This window comes from Pseudopodoces humilis, chromosome 14, assembly GCF_049639895.1.
Source record: "Pseudopodoces humilis isolate 2021_Gansu_Grassland_sample_001 chromosome 14, ASM4963989v1, whole genome shotgun sequence".
Classification (NCBI taxonomy): domain Eukaryota; kingdom Metazoa; phylum Chordata; class Aves; order Passeriformes; family Paridae; genus Pseudopodoces; species Pseudopodoces humilis.
Window position 1 is genome coordinate 18,331,768 of NC_142213.1, and position 19,111 is coordinate 18,350,878.

At 39.9% G+C, this 19,111-nt stretch overlaps 1 protein-coding gene across 2 annotated transcripts in view; it reads right to left on the bottom strand.

Moving 5' to 3' along the window:
* LOC102107979 (transcription initiation factor TFIID subunit 4-like) overlaps window positions 1-19,111 on the bottom strand; it is a 145,169-nt gene that overhangs the window by 463 nt on the left and 125,595 nt on the right. The window lies entirely within an intron of this gene.

The window sequence follows — 19,111 nt, forward strand, 5'->3', positions numbered from 1 at the left end:
AAAGGCCATTAATAAATCAAATGTGTGCACGATGCTGCTGCTCATGCAAGGACTGGGAACAGGTGAGTGGCGTATTGGGACCCCAGCTCTGTCCTCTGGTCTGCTCAAGAGAAGGGCTCAGTGTGGGGAGATACTCAGCAAACAACCAAAAAATTAAATGGCAAAATCAAAAAGACCCAGACTTTGTGTGATAATAAACACAAACATTAGTATACTTGTTTTCACAGCTATGTTAAGTAATTATGCATTTTTAATTGGTTCATTGGTACTGAATACCTGCTGGCTTTGTATATAGAGAGGAAATTCTTAAACTGGGCCTGAGAACACTGTGATCTGAATATTTAGAGAAGGAAAGGACATAATTACAGCTCCAGTCTCATGGAGTTTAAACTGAAACCTGATGCACACACATGTTCAGTCATTTTTTCATCCATAACAGTCCATTGTTGTTATCAATTCCAATTGGTTTGTAGCAAAATAAAGTGTTCTAACTTCAAAAAATAGGTTTTAATCTCTGAAAAAATTTAAGCTATTTTTCAAACATTTAAGACATCTGGTAAAATTTTCAATACTTTTAATATCCCAAATTTACTTACTGCTGCTCAAACCTACCTTTCTTTCCCCAGGAAATACTTATTCTAGGATCTTGACTCCAGACATTAAGAATACAGTTAAGGGTAATTTTAATAGTGAGAGGTTGTAGGGGAAACAAATACGGTGTGCTGAGAGCAAGGCACAGCTTCCCTCTGTCCACCAGGTCAGTCTGACTCCTGGTGTTATTCCTCCCATACCTGCTCATTCAATTACAGCACTGGGGCAAATCCTGTTCTGTAACCACAAACACAAAAGGCTTAATGGAGTGCAATGAATGTGGCTCAGCTTGCAGGGAGCAGAGGGAGAAGCCCACAACCTTTGGGCACTGGGAGCATTTGAGCTGAGGGATTCTGCTCTCTGGGATGGAGCAGTTTTTGTTAATTAATTGATTCAGCACTGAACCTCACTGCTCATAGGAAATGCAGCTGCAAGGGCTGCTCATCCCTGCTGGAGCCAGACACGTGCTCAGTGCATAATCCATGTATTCAGCAGTGCTTCGAGTTCACACCTTAACCCAAGAAACACTTTGAATTCCTAAAAGTAAAGAAAATAAATCATTTAAACTCTTCCTCTCTGTCTTCTACAGGTTGGAACATCTGGACCTGCCTCTCACTGACCATGCACCCACTCTGCCAGGGCTGTGCCCGCTGTTCCTAAGCCCTTAAGAAACCACTGTGTGTTTGTTTATTTTAAACCAAGCTGACTCAAAAAATACTTTTCCTTTTCCTCTGTTCTCCCCATGGTCATCTCTCCCCTGCCCACAGCAATAATTTCAGATTTATCCTGACCACATGACCTGTGACAAAAACACTTGTAAGGAACGTGGCCACCTTAAACTCAGTGGAAACCACTGTCCATAGTGGGCTGGGAGCATCCCACACACACTTACCACACAGTCAGAGAAAAGCTGCATCATTTTAAAAAACCTTTATATAAAACTATTTCTTAATCAGTTGAGTTACATTTACAGCAAGGAACTGCTCTCTATTTGGACAGAGTAATTGGAATTAAGATGTGCCAAGTCATACTCATTGTATTTACCACTGGATATGCAGAACTTTAACACAGGAAGAGCATATCCTTAACCAGAACATGGCACCAAGCTGTGCACACACTTGTGAGCCCATCACTCACCTGATCACGCTATGGAGCTGTTTCCCAAGATGAAAAATAAGCATAAAATATTATTTTAGAAATACAGAAGCACCTCTGTAAGCTGACAGAACAGCAATTTATAGGTGTCAATATGATCGCTAATTTAAATTAAAAACAGTTTGTTTGGTACTGCATTGTACTCAAAATTATTCTGCAGATGCCCTATAGAAAAAAAGTAGATGCTTAAATGCCATAATTATTTAATTGCATGCAGGAATTCAAGTACAGTTAAAAATAATGGCCAAGAATAGTGGGATTGAAGTAATTCAAAATTTTCTCAAGAAAAATCACATTTTTTATCAGCATGACAGATTTTTCATCAACCCAAACAAGCCCCTGTGTTGTCTGTATCTATGGCAACTAATCAGAGTTACACAGACAAAAGCTCTAATGAAAGAATAAATGCTTGTAAATTGTTTACCTCCTTTATTTCCTGGCCTGCCACACACAAGCCATTCCCAAATCCCACACACTCACAAATACATCGATGCTAGTTCATCTATCAGTGAACTTCTAGTTTTAATTTCAGGAAAACTTGAGACATTCCAGACCAGAAAAAAAAGCCATGTAATTTATAAATGACCTCTCAGCCTCTTCGTTTTGAGACAGCTTTCCAAACATGAGTTACCTGCTGTGCCCTTCCCTCCCAGCCTCTCTCCTTCAGTCCCTCCTTGTGCCACCCCTGGGCTCTGGGGACACATCCCAGAGCCCAGCCCAGCACACTGGGAGCAAACAGCCCCTCCTGGGCTCTCCCTGCAGGGCTGCAGAGAAAATCAACCCGTGGAAAATCACAGGCAGGGATTTGTAACCCTGCCATGGCGCCGTGCTCTTGGTTAACCTGTAATCCCTGAGCAGCTTCACTGCACTCCAGCCCTGGGAGCTGATGGGATAGAGCTCACAGCATTCCAAATCACACTGCTGCACTGACGAGCTGCATTCTACTGCTGGAAGCTACCGGGCTTGAAATGATGGCTTTGGAAGAATCAGAGTAGTTACTCGTTCAGTATGTGCACTTTGAAGCAATTCTGAATTTCTGTCAGATGTGACACAAGATTTGAGCCACCTGTTTGCTGTTTTCATTATTTTCCTCTATGAGAAAACTCATGCTGTTTGCAAAGGGAAATACAAACAGCTCAGAATAAAATACTGACCCAAGATTTGGTAGATCAGTAGCTAAATATACAAGAGTCTGCCACAGAAAATAACCTCTCTGGGTGAGAGGGACACTACACTCTGCACAGAGGGGCCAGCAAAGCCTCCTTTGTGTCCCAGCTCTGTGGCACTACTGACCACAGTAAATGTGCTTCCTCTACAGTGTGTGCATCACCTCTCCTCTCTCCAGGAACAGTCTGACCCCAAAGGATCCCCAAAAGTTTAAAGGGGAAAGGGGACTGAGGCAGACAGACACATCTCCTCCAAAATGATCTCATTCCAAAACGGGCCAACGCACCCACTGCTCACAAAGCAGAAGTGTCTTTGTGCATTAAATTACAATAGTTACAGCAGCAGGTGGATGGAAATCCAAGTGTGTAAGTCCCAAAAATGTCCTGTTCCCTGCTCGAGATGGAAGTGCTTTCACAGAAGAAAGCAATGTAATACAATCTACACTTATTTTTATAACAATGGTTTCTACTGTCGAACAATTACTTTTCTTTCCTTCACAAACCTGCATCCCTTCAACTTTGAATTACAGAACCATGGAAATACAGTACGATATTCCTGTCAGGGAACAGAAAGATAAGGGCAAGTAGAAGATTGCATTTAATATTTTATCCATCCTTCCTTCACCAGAAAACAATTCAGTGCTGACATCCCTGCTTTGAACAGAGTCTTGATCTGGGGCTATTGCTTCTCTGTGAGCCAGAGACAAGGCAATAATGATAAAAGATCTGCTGGGTTTCTTCCCAGGCTACATGGCACATCCTTGTGGCAGACTTCACTTCAAGCCAAAGTCTGAAAGTGGGAATCATACAGCAACAATTCAAAGCCAAGCTATGGAGTAAATTACACCAGGAATTTTGTCTCTGCAAGCTGCATGCACTGCAGAGCAGTGGGAAGATAAGGTATCTATTAGTCTGCTCTTATGAATATGAGGTCTTGAATCACAAGAAACATTCTGGAGATATTCTGCAGCAATTATGTTTTTACTTGCATAAAATGCTATTAGATCTTTGGCTGAGAGGCACATGAAAAACAGGTATAATACTATGTATGATTATCTGTCCCACATAAATTAGGGTTTAATTCAACACCTAGTGAGGCTAATAGCAATGATTTCACTGAAACAGCCTAAAATTAAGGTGCCTCTAAAGTAGAGAAATGTAATAACTATTCATCAGCACCTCAAAGATTAACAATACTATATGAAATATAATTATATCTACAAAAATACCGTGCATCTTTATATGTGCAACATGGTGGCTCTACAAGTGTCTTTAGAAAGCTTCATCACCAAAAGCTATCATTTAGGCCTTCAGATGAGCAGCATTTACAGGGAGGATTAGTCCCATGCTTTCTTCAGAAGCTGGTTATTTTCATTTGCCAACATTTTTACCCTGTACTATTTTAGTGCAACTGTTCCTACAGACTGTTTTGGCACTCGTTCACTTGCTACACCCTCCTGGATGCAAATGCATCTCCTTTCCCCTGGGCACACAAACACACGCCTCGCCCTGCAGACAAACATCAGAAAAACTGATTTGCACAAGTACTTACAAGTACTTCAAATACCAACACAATTGCAACATTTCAAAGACAGCATGCAGTAATTTTGAAATTAAGAAGTAACAAGGGGAAGGTAAATCTAAAACTAAGTCATGGATACCGTGAAAATTTCTTCTTCAGATGTGATCACTTCAGTTTATAATTACCTGATGTTATTTGAACCCAAAGAAATGGGCTGCCATTACAAGCAGCAGATTTTATATGTACCTGCTGCTTGCCTTATTACATTACACCAAGTCACATATTCAAGTGCTATTATAATAAAAAACCTGCTTGGTAAAGCAGCATCCAACCAAAACCTTGCAGTTGAGGGAACTGGGCATCTATTCCAACCTCACCACTTATTGCTCCCTGTAAGACAGCATTTCCCCCCAGCTGAATGAGAGCAGGGGCAAAAAGCAGCCTATGAGGCATTTCAGTGGGAAACTATCTGGGGAGAAGGGGAGTCTGCCCCAATGCCAACAAATAATGAGATGAAGTGTAGGGCAGCTTTGGGCTATGACATTTACCTGCTCAAAAGAGATGGCTGTTCAGTAGCCAGTCCTCAATGGGTAGGAACCAGACTGTAACTAATTTTCACCCCTTAATCAATGTATCCGTGCAGTGTCTGAATAATCACTGCATTGATGTGAGGCAGAAAAACTCAGGTTTTTAGATAAGCTCTGCATTCTGCAGAGACTTTTGACCTTTCCAAGATATTTTGGTCCCCCCACTGCCCATTTGGTGTCTGATAAGAGCACAGTGCCTCGTATCCCCCAGCTCCCTGCAGCACACTCACAATGTGCTGGTGGTGAAAGCTCTGGGTCTCCTCCTCTCCTTTGTTGTGAACCTGCTCTTCAGAGCAGCTGCAGGTCCTGCCAACATCTTTATGCACAAGCATCTCATCCTCAACACAGCCCCCTGCCTTACTTGGCCTTAAAAGCAATGACAATTTTACCTGATTAAGAATTCTGAAGTTTGGGCTGCATTCTTGCCGTGGTAATTATAAGTGGAATATTCTATTTATCCTGTTTCCACCATACATGTATATTTTCATTTTGCTTGGAATGTTTCTCCTTACATGCTTTCCAAATGTTTAATCAAGTGCTGCTCCCTTTGAAATACTAATCCTGCCAAAGTTTTTTATTGCTATTTTTCAAGCATTGTGGTGCTTTACCCTTCTCATCTTTCAATACTAACATAGTGATTTTTTCCTTGTTTTCTGTTGTTTTGTTGAGGTTTTTTTTAGGGATTTGCCTCTGTTACTCCAGCCTAGTCACTTTGTACATCCCTGCACTCTCTTACACTGGGAGTCAAGAAACATCAAACCAACTTTGGGAGAAGCCCTACAGCCCAGATTGAAGGATTCACATTTTCCTTGAGACATATTTGATTCCCATCTGAATTTTTTCTAATATCCTTGATATTAGTTTGAAACGATCTCAGTTTTCATAGTGGGTGGCCCTTTCCTTTCTAACCTGTATGACTGTGACTTTCATTAAATCAAAACCATAAAATAATTAAAATATTCTTGACTTTCATCAATCTCTAGACACATATAACTTTAAAATTCAATTGTTTAAATATCTAATTAAAAGATACTGATAATTGCCATACAGTAAAGGCTGTTTTTTGGCCTTACTGCAGACACTCTGAGCAGAAGGGCTGTAGGGGACCAGACTCATTCACAGCAGGTTTTGGTGAGGAGAACTCAGCACTCCCAGGTGAGAGCAGGGATCACACAAAGCTGCTCCATGTCCTGCCAGCCCTCCCATGACAGGGGGATGGGCAGGAGACAGAGAGAAAAGTACCCAAATCTTAAACAAAAAATCACTTTCTCAGCTCTTGAGAGCATGAATTGCCCTCATTCATCTCAGCTGACTTTCGGTTCTTGAGCCTAATTATGATGTATAACACCCAGACTTTATAATAATTGTGTTTCCAGCTGTTGGCCATCCTGCTCTGTGCAAGTGCCAATCAAGGGACTTCATGCACCAAAGGACAAAAATATCCACAGATCCACCAACTCCTCAGGACTTTATTCCTGTGTGAAATCTGCTGCTGGATTAGTCACTCTCTCTGAACAGTGATCTAAACCTTTCCTTGTAATTACCACAGGCTCCTCTGTGGATTGAGGGTAGTGCAGGGCCCTTACCCGTACCCAGCCCATTAAACAAACCAAAATAAAGCAGGCAATGCAGTTATCTCTGGATTGAGTGGCAATAAAATTAAGCCCTAAATGCTAATACCTTCAGCTTGCAGGATAAGCACATTGCTGGAACACAGTCCAGTGTGCAGGAAACAAGACATTAACATTTGTAAATAAAAGGTGGAAGACAGCTAACACTCTATTACTGTAAATATCATGGAATATAATTAAGGCTGGTGCATTTCAGACATTAGGGAGAAATGATAGAGTCCAGCAGGGAGAAGTTACCAGATCATTCAGCCATTCAGTTCTTGATTTCTTCACATTTCTTACAGCTAAGTCTCACTCTTTGGCTCTTTTTAAGTTAGTGGTTCGCTTGTTTCAAAAGCATTTTAAAAACTTAGACTGGCACAAAGAACTCTCAGAAAAAAAGGCTCCCAAAAGGAAACAAATCCCTACAGACATCAGTAACCTCAAACAAGCCCCACTCCCTGCACTGCTTCCCCTTCCACACCATGAGGAGAGTCCCCTGCACATCCTGATCACCGACTGCTGCTTCCATCATGCTCTAAGTCCTTTTCCACCTTCCTGTCTCTCTTTCCCACACCAGGATCACTTCCCCAGGACTCACAGCAGATACACTTTGTGATCTGCATGTCTCCTCCACTTCTGATTGCTCTGCATTAGACTGCCCACCTAATCTGCCCCTAAACTTCCAAAAGTGACCCTGTGGCCTTGAGTAACAAGCAGAACATTTTAATTTATGAACACATTACAATTTCAACTTTGCTCTACACTTTAGAAACCCTGTGATCCCCTCTTACTCACAAATTCCCAAATCCTTATCATCCTCCAGCCCATTTCACCACAAAGTAAACAACTCATCTTTTAAGGACACATTCAACACAGCCAACAACAAAGAATAAACCTTAAATTTCAAACTGAGCTATTTGAAAAAAACTCAGTCATATTTGTCTTTTGTAAAGTTACCTTTTCACACATTCACAATTGTCCCAGCTCCACCTCACTACATAAACAGTGGGATTAAATGCATTGCAAAAACTTTCCAAAAAATTCTTTAATCAACTCTATCTTGCTGTAACAAAATGATTGGGAAATCCATACCAATACCTATAGAGATTGTCTTCAGTCTATAGATGATCATGGAGGAGACACAGTGATGCAGAAAACCATTTTTTTCAGATGTTAAAGCTTTACTCTTAGTTATCTCTAGCTTTTCATTTTTCCTTTTCTGATAGGTTTGTACACCACTCAGACTACCTCAAGAAAAGATTTAACAAATAAATGTCACAACTACAACCACCTTTCCTTTATTAAAATCACCCCCAACATATATAGTTATTAATTACTTAAAATAAATTAAAAACCAGGAAGTCAAGTGCTCCACTACAAACAACTCTAATTAAAACAGACCCTAAAATATATTATAGAAATAAGTCTAAGCCAGACACAAAATCACCTGATCAACCACCTGATACATACTGAAGAGCTCTTACAGATGGGTCCTGACAATTGACAGTAATCAACATACAAACTGACAAATCTATCGGCTCTAATTACTCCCAAAACAAAATAAACATTAGTATTATATTTAAAAGAAGGTTGTAAGTACAAAAGGAAAACCTTTACCAAAGTACTGGCTGAAAGCAGAGGCTGGTGATGTGATATTTTTGGCTAAGTTAAACAAAAGGCAGCGGAGCTGGCACAACAACCCAGGGCAGCAACGTGAGAACGGAGCAGATGCTGGGCCAGGGCACCCAGGCAGACAAACACCGAGGGATTACTGCAGTAATTACAGAGCCAAGGGAAAGGGCAGTGTGGAATTCTGAGTGTGCTCCATAGCATGGAATGGTGCTACTGGCCTATTTTTCCCATTGGCAGTAGGAGGGGAGGCAGCTCCAGTAGGAGCAGAGCATTATGATACAACACAACACGAGCATTAGAAAATGCGAGATGAATCTCAAGCCCAGAGGCTCTTTAGCACCACTCCAAATCACAACTCTCTGCCTTCATTTTTCTTCTTTGCTACTATTCCACTTCTTCTCTCAGTACTTCTGACTTGATTAACCCTTTCTTCTCTTTCTTGTTTTGTACCTTCCTGTTTTCATGGTACCTCAGCAGATTCCTTAAAAAGCATCTGAGTATTAGCAGCAGAGATTATAGATCAGCAGTCAGCTTTTCTGACCTCCCCTAACCCAGTGAATGAAGCTCCAGTTGTTTCCAGTGAGAAATTTATCACTTCATTGGCACCTCAATAAGACAGCATGCTCTTCTGATGATCTGGCCCCTGAATAAAAGTTACAAAAATCATAAATCAAACTGCAACCTGTTTTTAATGGTCTGATTTCAAGTGCTGTGAATTTGGTTTTTTCTTCAAATACTTTCCCCAGAAATTCAAGTCTAACGAGCCTGAAACAGACTTCCTGAAACACAAGCTTCATTTTTCTTTTCTGGGAATTAGAAAAGATGCAGTTATGTGTTACACCTCATTTCTGGTATCCCCTTCTGGAATGGTGAGTTCTGGTGTTTGCTTTAACAAATTACATCTTTCTCATTAACCTGGCCTGAAATGATGAAATTAATTTTTTCAAGCTCTTTTTTGGTCTTTCCACAAATCCATGCTAGGATCCTTGATCTTTCCACACTGTACACATAATGTGCTACCTGAATGCGTGCAGCAGCAACATATGGTACAGTAGGTTATAACTATTTTACCATCTGTTCTATCTGAACTCTGACCTCAATAATCCCGTATCAGCTTTTCCCGTTAACTGCCACGGCTCTTAGATCTTGGCTTCTACTTACTCTTTTAAAATTAAATTGCAGCAAAATGCACGGCCAGATCATAGACTGCTCTTCAGAAGCCTCCACTGCTCCCCAGGTGACTTCATTTGGCCAGGGTCTTAAACAAATTATGCCTTCAGAGCTACAGGCCTTCTTGTTTTTTCAGTGAAAAAGACAGATCAGTAGCTGGAACATTCTTCACTCTGAAAAATATTGCTCAAAATCCTTCTGTATCCTTTACATACTCATTTCCAAAGTATTTTGTTTCTATTATGCTGTTATTTAGAAAAGGGCATGCCCTTCAGTGGAACTACAGATTCCAGATCCCATACTTTCCAGGAGCAAACCTCAGGGCTGGCCCTGTCTGACCACCTCCCACTATGGGCCAAACTCGGTTTCTCCACGAACAGCACCATCACTATAACCCCTGATTCCCTCCCTGTACCCATAAAACCCCAACAGCAGCATCATAGTGAACAACAAAATGTTCATTTTATTGCAATAAATCTAAGTTCTAGCCAAAAGATTCTGTAAACTGAGAGAAGACATTTGAAAGTTTTATTACTAATAGGTTTGCTGGTTTTGTGTTTCGTTTGAGCTGTAGGGTTTTTGTTTTGTTTTGGTGTTTTATGGTTTTATTTTGTTTTAAGATTGGCATCTCATGTCATCAAGTTCTATTTCATATGGATGCTGGAATTTGAAAGTTAGCTCTAATTCCAGCTAGAACAGTTCATCTGGTGGACTGTCTTCAAATTTAATGTCTGCTTCATTTACAAAAACTTCAAAAATAGCTACACAGTAATTAAAATCCATGAAAGACTGTGGCTTTAGTATAATTTATGCATATCCATGCAAAACTACCACATACACACAGACATATGGAAAACAAAAATATATTTTTAATATATACTAATCACAGCCACAAGAATATGCCCCTCTATTTTTTACTACAGTACTTGACAACACCAGTTCTTATGGATGACGAAATTGAAGAAAGAATCAAATATGATTATCACCAATTACTATTTTACAATATCCATATTCAACTCAAAACAGTAAATTATAACAGCTCAGTAAACTTCTCTGACTCATTATCAACTGAACCAGACTGTAATGCCTACACAATGAAAACTATATTTGTAAAAGAGTATCCTTATAAAATTATTCAACTTCTGTAATCAGTATAATGCCTTCTCCTTAAAAGCAATGGTATCTTCTCCATTTTGAAATACCACATTTGAATAAAACATTGTTTCCTTTTGGGTTCCTGTTTGGTATCTGAACAAAAGGGGAATTCGATTTTTTGAAAGTGTGAAGAAATCAGTTTGTGAGATATAATTTTGCTTTTTCACACATGAGCAGTTTAAATATGTTATTCAATGTTATCTTGAGGCACAAACATAAGGCATGGAGGTTAGAGAAGTCAAAACTACATACTAGTCTGTTACCTCAAATGTCTTCCAAAACACGCAGCTGAAGATTATCATGGCATCTATGGTTTAATTAAGGAATATTAACTTTAATTGTCATCTGGGTCCTATTATACAGAGGGTATACAGTGCCTATACAAATATACAGAGTCCCTAAATATATAATTCCACATGTGTTTTTCTACCACACAAATGGATCTATGTTCTACAGCTTTACTTGGGGGAAGAGAGCAGCATTTTGTTTCTTCTGGAGTTTATGCTAAAACAGTTTTCCTCCACACCCTCTACTACACCAGGGAAATAAGAGCTGGAATGGTTAACAACTGGACTTCACTTTTACCCTCCAATTACAGGAGGGCACAGGATCTCCCCCCACCACCAATTCCTCTTTGCATTCTAAACATTTCCACCTCTGCATAAAAATGACTTTTTTATTATGCACTTTCACATGCTTTCCTAGGTGGCACCCCAGGAGCATAATCCTGATTCACAGAACAAAACCATCTAATTACCCCAGCTGCATAATTCATTGGCCATGAACAGGAGCTGGCCAAGCCATGATCTTATCTGGCAGACTCTGGGGAGCACCTGTGGGAATCTCTGCCTGGGGAGAGGCCCAGACATCCTTGGGCATCTTGGGGTGGCCAAGGGGAAGGAGGACAAAGGAGAGGAGCCATCCTGCAGCCTGGACCTCTCCAGGCACTCAGCCCTGCCTTTGTCTGCTCAGGTGAATTGGTGCAGGAGAGGTTTCTTGGAGCTGTGATCCTCCACAGCCACACTGCAGTGAGCCAACACTTAACTGCAGGAAAACACTTGAAGTGGAAATACTCAAAGTATATACTACAGGTTTACTTCAAGCTCCTTCAGAGGCAAGACTGTAATTTGTAAATCAGACGTTGCTCAGATGACAGAAACAAAACACAGTTATGGACTATTCCACAGTATTTGCATCTATTTTTCAATCATCATGCTGATGAAAAGCTCTCAGTATTTTGGCAAACTTCCCAACAGAAACTTTTTAGACGTTGTCTTTAGAGAATTGCAGCAGGTCCTTTTATTACTGTTTGTTTTAATTTACCAGAGTTGCTCTCCAGTTCCATCTAACCTTTGAAAAACAGCATCCTGTTTGTTCTGATGATCAGGTATCTGCCATTCACTAAATTACATATGAAGACAAGCCCTGGACCACTCTTGCTGCCAGCTGGCAAAACACCTGGTCTCAGGTGAATTTCAAACGTCAAGTATTTGTATTTAAAAGAGCTATGAATTGGGTTCTAGTGTGTAACATTTTACCTTATAATAAAGACTAAGCCAGAAAACATTTCAATTCTCAACAATGTTTTCATCCTGCATTATAACAAACATGAGTGGCAGAGAGACTTGTCAGCCCAGTGGTTAAGGCACTATTCATCTTTCATCTCCTAGATCTGGGCTGCAACCACTCTGCAATAGACTCACTTTCTCACTAGAAATGTCATCTCGCAGCTGAGAAACCTTCTTGACAAATATGTTTTTGAAACAGATGTATTTTTGCTAAACATTTTATCTTTGACAAAAATGTATTTTGACAGAGGAAGTTTCATAGCAATTTTTTTTTCACCAGCTTTAATAACAACTTAGACTTTTAGTGCCTAAATGGGGAAAGCTGCTCAGACTCTGCCTTGCTGGTTGAGGTGAGGCTGGAGCAATGACCATTGCTGTGAGCACCCCATGGAAATCTGTGTCCATTTTCCACTGCTCTGAACCCATTTCCCACTGCTTGCCCCGAGCCAGTGAGCTACTGTGGCATTCTGAGCAAGGCTATGGATGGGACATGAGCTGCTCTCATCCTCCTCAGCTGCTCTTCACAGCTTTGGCTGAACCTCCTCCGTGTACGTAAGTAGTAATTAACAACATAAATGTTTAGAATAAACAGTAAGGACGGGGCATTTGAAAAAAGAGTTAACAGATGTCCTTAACATTGCTGCTGGCCTAATAACGTTTCTGCAGTAATTTATTTGATGTGGAGTTTATTTAGCTGCTGCAAACACACAGGGTTATAATAATCACGAGCAGGTTGCATTAAGTACAATACGACCTGGGTGTGTAACACGGTGTTAAAAATAATCCCAGAAACTGTATGGCTTGAAGATATTAGATGTGCAGTGTCTTCCACAACCTGATTGTGAAAAGCTAGCCAGAAAGCACCTTTCAGACTTAAAAAAAAAATATTAAAAGAAATATGAAACCCAAGACTTCCTTTACAGATAATTTTGCCTATAGTTTGGGATAGCAAGCATTAAATTCAAACATCAAATCCTGGCATACTTCAGTAAGCTATCAGCACAGCAGTGCTGCCTTTTTTCCTTTGAAAAATGAAAGAATTAAATTCAAAACAAACAACTTCAATTTAACACCAAACTACAGGATAACCAATCTTAAAAATGTCAAATTGTAATGGATCTTAATACCCATATAAAACACAAAAATAGTGGCATTGTTCCTTGGTAATGCATAGCAACCTTACAGAATTTCAGTGAAGGAGAAAGAAGGGAAAAACACCTTATTACTTCTAACTCCTGCGAGCCATTTTGGTCTCCAAAGGTTTTAGACCGCCTCGGGCCATGTGTCTGCAGTGTTTCGGGAAATGACTTGCCTTCGCACGAACACTGCTATGTTCTGCAGCACTGCTGCCCCCCAGCATCCCCGCTCCATTTCTAGTTAACTCTTCCTTACCTGTATCAGCTTTTTCCCCTCCCCACTTCTTTTTTTTTTTTTTTTTTTTTTGCAGCAATATTCCAGAAGGGTTCTGCTTAGGAAAAGTAAAAAAACAACAAAAAAATCCCAACAAAAAATTCCCCCCACAAAAACGCAAACCAAAAACCCCTCTGGTTTTTCTGATGAGTTTTCTCAGAAAGAAACAGGACCAGAATTTAACTCTGTGAACATCTGAGAGAAAAAGGAAATCAATTTGAAAGTAAAATATTTAGCATCACAACTAGTTTAGCTAGCAATGGCCGTGGAGCTCCGAAGTTTGATACTGCTCTAATGTTTGTGTTTGCCTCAGTTAACAAACAGCAGAGAGAAAACAAAACAAAACACCTTCCAAGAATACAGTGGCACTACTAAAATCCTTCACTTATCACTGTATTTAGATTTTTAATTACACTCCCAGCACATTACAGGCTGTGATTAAGTGCCTGGATAAGGCCTCATAACTATTCACCAATTTCTCTTACCAGCAGTGTATTAAAAGTAGCAGGGAATAACCCATCTAGAGGGGAAGAGAAAGATTTCATCCTCCATATAATGTACTAATAAACTCACTTAGCAGAGACGTTTTGTGTTTCCCTCTATTTTCTGTAAAGATACATGGCTGCACACAAAGCTATTCTGCTTGATAGCTTTTTAAAAATCTCCAGAAAATTCTTTGCCAAGGTCACAGCTGATTGACTCAAAATATGACAGTGTGCGAGGCTCCTAAAATATTCTGTTCATCTCACAGGTTGAGTAAGCAGCTCTAACTAAGAGGAAAATCAATATAATACTTCACAGTGAGGAAGAAAATGGAAAAGAATTTAGCAGTTAAGTGGTTAATGCAATTCCTAAGTGTTCAGCAATCATTGCAATTTAGTGCCATTTCGATTATTACACAATAAACAGACCATGTTGTCTGGAAGCAAATTTTTATGAGTATAGCTGAAGGGGTTGCAACTTATTTAGCTGCTGAAACTCTAAGGGAAAGAACATTTCTGAATGCTAACACTACAGATCAGAAATATACAGGTACACTGGAGAGGTTATTTTTAGGTCACTACTATGGTAACTAACCACACTGACCTTTAAAATTAGTATGCAGTTCAAGAAAAATGAAGTTCAGTAAAATGTTCTTTAAACAGTGTAATTTTAATAAACAATATTGCACATCCTTACAGCAGAATTCTGTCACTTTTTACAGCTATTAATTTTACTTTTATATCATAATATAATGTACAAAAATATCATGATGCAGAACCGGCTGGAAAAAAAATGTAAACAGCCAGAAAACTGATTAAACTATCATTAATTTATGTTTAAAGAATTAAAAAAAATAAGAACAGCTATATTTATTTCTGTAGAATAAAATAAAACTGCTAGCTGGAGAAAAGCAGTTTTTTCATGTCATATAAAGTCATGGAAATATTTCAAATAGGCATAGTTAAAATCATCTTACTTTGTCTCATTTTGAAATACAGAATTTTAAGTGGATTTCAAAAGCAACCCAGTTCTTCAATTTCTAAATTCAAAGAAACAGGCAAGAATTATGTGTGGGGCAGATGAGATAAATAGCATGAGACTGAGAGTGTATGGTTGATGGCAGCAGGGACTCAATAAAGGAAACAGTATTTTGAACAAAAAGGGCTCTCTGAATCCAATGTACTAAGACAAAACATCAATTAGAATCATGGCTTTAATAAATAATACATAATGTGCCAGTGCATTAGGTAAGAAATGGAAATCAAACTTTGGTTGGTCATAAAGATGTGCTGGCTGTCCAAGAAACCACCACACAGAGCACACAAACAAGTAGTTAATGCTGGCACTTGGAAAGAGACAATTTACCCCAGCAAGCCATAATCATCAAACACAGAACAAAACTCTTCTAATTTTATTTTCTCAGCCATGTTTGAGACAGCCTATAATGTTATGTCAATTGGCTGATAATAAATCAGATACATAATCAAAAATTATTTGATAAGTAGGCATATATGTCTACACATGCATGTGTACAGGGAGAAATACACAAACATTTCAGTCTAGGCCATATTGTAGACCTTTTTCACATTTTTCAAAATGTGGCTCTTCCAGAAGACTATATAAAAATGAATTTTAAAATTATATCTGCATTTTTCAATGCAATATGTGAGCAGCATTGCTCTTGAAGTGACTTTTAAATACCTGGATCACAACTGCTATGAAAGAGGAAAAAAAAAAACTCAACAACTAGTGGGATTCTGGTACAGTGTTCTGTGTTTCCTGAGTTTCTTATCATACCTACACCTCTGTTAGTCTCAGGCAGGAGAGATGGCTGCTGCTCAGCTGGTAACTGTGCTCACTTTAAGTATGGGAATGAGCCCTATTACAATATTCACTGTACAAAGAGACAGCAAGGGACAGGCACAATTTCCAATCTAACACCACCAGCAACAAAACAAAAACAATCAAGTCAACCCCCAAAGCCTGGATGATACGCTGTGCTACATCCTCCTTGTCCTCCCAGGGCTGTCAGTGCAGCTGGTCCCCATAGCAAGGGGATAAACGTGAGCTGGGGACAATGACCACAGCCAGGAACAGCCAGGAACAGCCAGGAACCCTGCTCTGATCCCATCAGCTGGGGACAGTGACCACAGCCAGGAACCCTGCTCTGATATCCTGAGCTGGGGACAGTGACCACAGCCAGGAACCCTGCTCTGATCCCATGAGTTAAGGACAGTGACCACAGCCAGGAACCCTGCTCTGATCCCATGAGTTAAGGACAGTGACCACAGCCAGGAACCCTGCTCTGATATCCTGAGCTGGGGACAGTGACCACAGCCAGGAACCCTGCTCTGATCCCATGGGTTAAGGACAGTGACCACAGCCAGGAACCCTGCTCTGATCCCATGAGTTAAGGACAGTGACCACAGCCAGGAACCCTGCTCTGATATCCTGAGCTGGGGACAGTGACCACAGCCAGGAACCCTGCTCTGATCCCATCAGCTGGGGACAGTGACCACAGCCAGGAACCCTGCTCTGATCCCATGAGTTAAGGACAGTGACCACAGCCAGGAACCCTGCTCTGACACTGCTGGCTCAGGGTCCAGGGACATGTTTGCCAGGTTAGAAATTCAATGGAGACAGCTCAGAAGCAGACATCCAATCTGTCCATGTCTAAAACTGGACACCTAGGGCAGCACACAGATTTCCCTCCATCAGTGCTGAAGGAGCTATACTGGCAGACACATTCTCTTTTTCTTTTTCCCCCATCTCATTAACACTTACAATAGTCTTTCTGTTAGCAAGAAACAACTTAGGTGTATTAAAAAAAAGTGGCATGGCAACAGGGTCTTGTTTCCAAAATGTAAAGCAGAATCTTGAACTTTGCTTTTCTGAAAATTTAAGACCTACTGGTTAGTCTATGGGGTAATTTTGCTGATTGTAAATTATCAAAATTGTCATTTTTTGAAAGCCAAACAAGACTTCGAGCATTCTTCTTGACATGTTTTCAGCCAAGACTGCTTCCAGCTGTTGGGCAAAGAGCTTACTGAAGGAATGGAAGGCTGTAATGTGCCAGCCAGGTGAGAGTCCCGAGCAGGAAGGGAACGAGCAAACACAACAGGTAGAATGCCTGGATGGAAAAAATCTCCCCACGGTATTCTCTCATCAGCGAGGACATTCATTCTGCTGTAATGAATGCTGCAATCTCCACATTTATATTAAGGCAGATACAGGTTCTGAAAGGTTATTTTTCATTTTGCTTGACTGATGTTTACACAAACAAATCCAAATTTCAGTTCAAACAAACAGAAATACTCATGTAAGTACTAATTCAGAGCAAAGATTCCACCAAGATTATATTTTCCAGCCTGACATAAGAGAAACATGAAGCAGAAATAATTACTGTCTGACACTAGGAAAAACAATGCTGATTAAATACACAGATATATTTTAAAATATAGATTTCACTGCAGTGCTATGGCCACATACAAATATCTAGCTTTAAAAATACACTGCTAATTCAAAGGAGAACATGGAGGGGTTTTTTGAGTGTATAAGTATATATTATTCTCATCTATTTAGTGTGCAAATTTATTTAAAACGAAATAAAATGACAGGCAGGTCTTAAAACTAAATATAAAAACAGAAGAATGTGAAATGAACAAACTTTTTCACTCTGCAGTTTTTATTTTATTATTAGATGCTATTCCTAACTTGTTAAAATTGATCAAATAGAAAGCTGTGAATAGAGAAAAAATTAAGCCAACTAGAAAAGTGTGACTTGGATTTAATATTTTATAATTGCCAAGGGACATACTGAGATCAATGAATTTTTGCCCGAGATGAACGTCAGAAAGAGATGTACTTCAGTCTTTTAGGGAACATTGGTCTATTTAATTCTTGTGTCTGATGCATGTGAAATATGCCTGTCTTGGCCTTCCTTGTGCCTCAAGGCCATGCTGGAGGCAGACATTACCACTTTTAATAGGCCGCCATCTGAGGAATGGCAAGGGATCCAATAACCCATCCACTCTAATGGATTTGCCTGTTTATTCACTTACACCTTTTTTGCAGCTAATTTTAGTTTTGCATGCTGAGTTGTTTCACTTTAAATTAAATGAATAGAAACAAAGGGGAAAAGACTGTGCAGCTAATAAACCATGATTATTTTCCAAGTTCTTCACAACAGGATCCTCCATATACCAAGGTATATCACTTGAGAACAGATTTGCTGCTGCGTTTTTCCACTTGTTGTCACAATTAACAAAGCTGCTTTTAAATTTAGTGAGACAAAAAGTAGGTTATTATAAAGTCTTACTTATAATGCATTAATGATTTGCAGCAGTATAAGGCAACCAGCTTCAAATCATTTTGAGAGTCATGAGCATCTTTGAAGAATAATAGAGGTAATGTTAATGATTGTGCAGTATTATCACAAACAAAAACAGTATACAGTTTAATCTAGCCCTTCACGTGTACTTTGAAGATCACAGGTAACATTTAATGTGTTACTTATAAACTTATGGTCCCTCTAGATACAGAGGAACTCTGAGTAATAAAAATTTCCACTACATTTGATCCTTAGGAAAAATATACATTACAGGCTAAAACTTATTAGGGGATATAATCTCTATATTTGGACTGCATTAATATTTTGTTCCTTTACAGAAAAGCTCTTCCTCCCTTTCCTTAGGAGATGCCTCTTGCATCTCACTCTCCACAACTCGTGGGTCCTCTGCTAAAGCTCGAGGTGAGCTTTAAGGTCCCTTCCAACCCAAACCATTCTAGGATTTATTCCAGAACCTTCTGCTCACCCAGCACTTTTTAGAGACCCACAGCTCAGGTGCTTTGCTTTTCTCAGAAAGGCTGGAAGGGCTGTCACTGCAAGGCACAGCTTCAGTACAGCTTTCAGGGAGTTACAAAGGGGCTTTTTCTCCAGCTTTGGTTGAATCTCCCATTCCCAGGGCTCCCCAGTGTCCTGCAGTTAGAGAGGGGCAGAGCAGGGCCAGGTGTCACCTGCTGCTGGCAGGAGCCTTTGTGTCCCTGCCTGGGGGACACC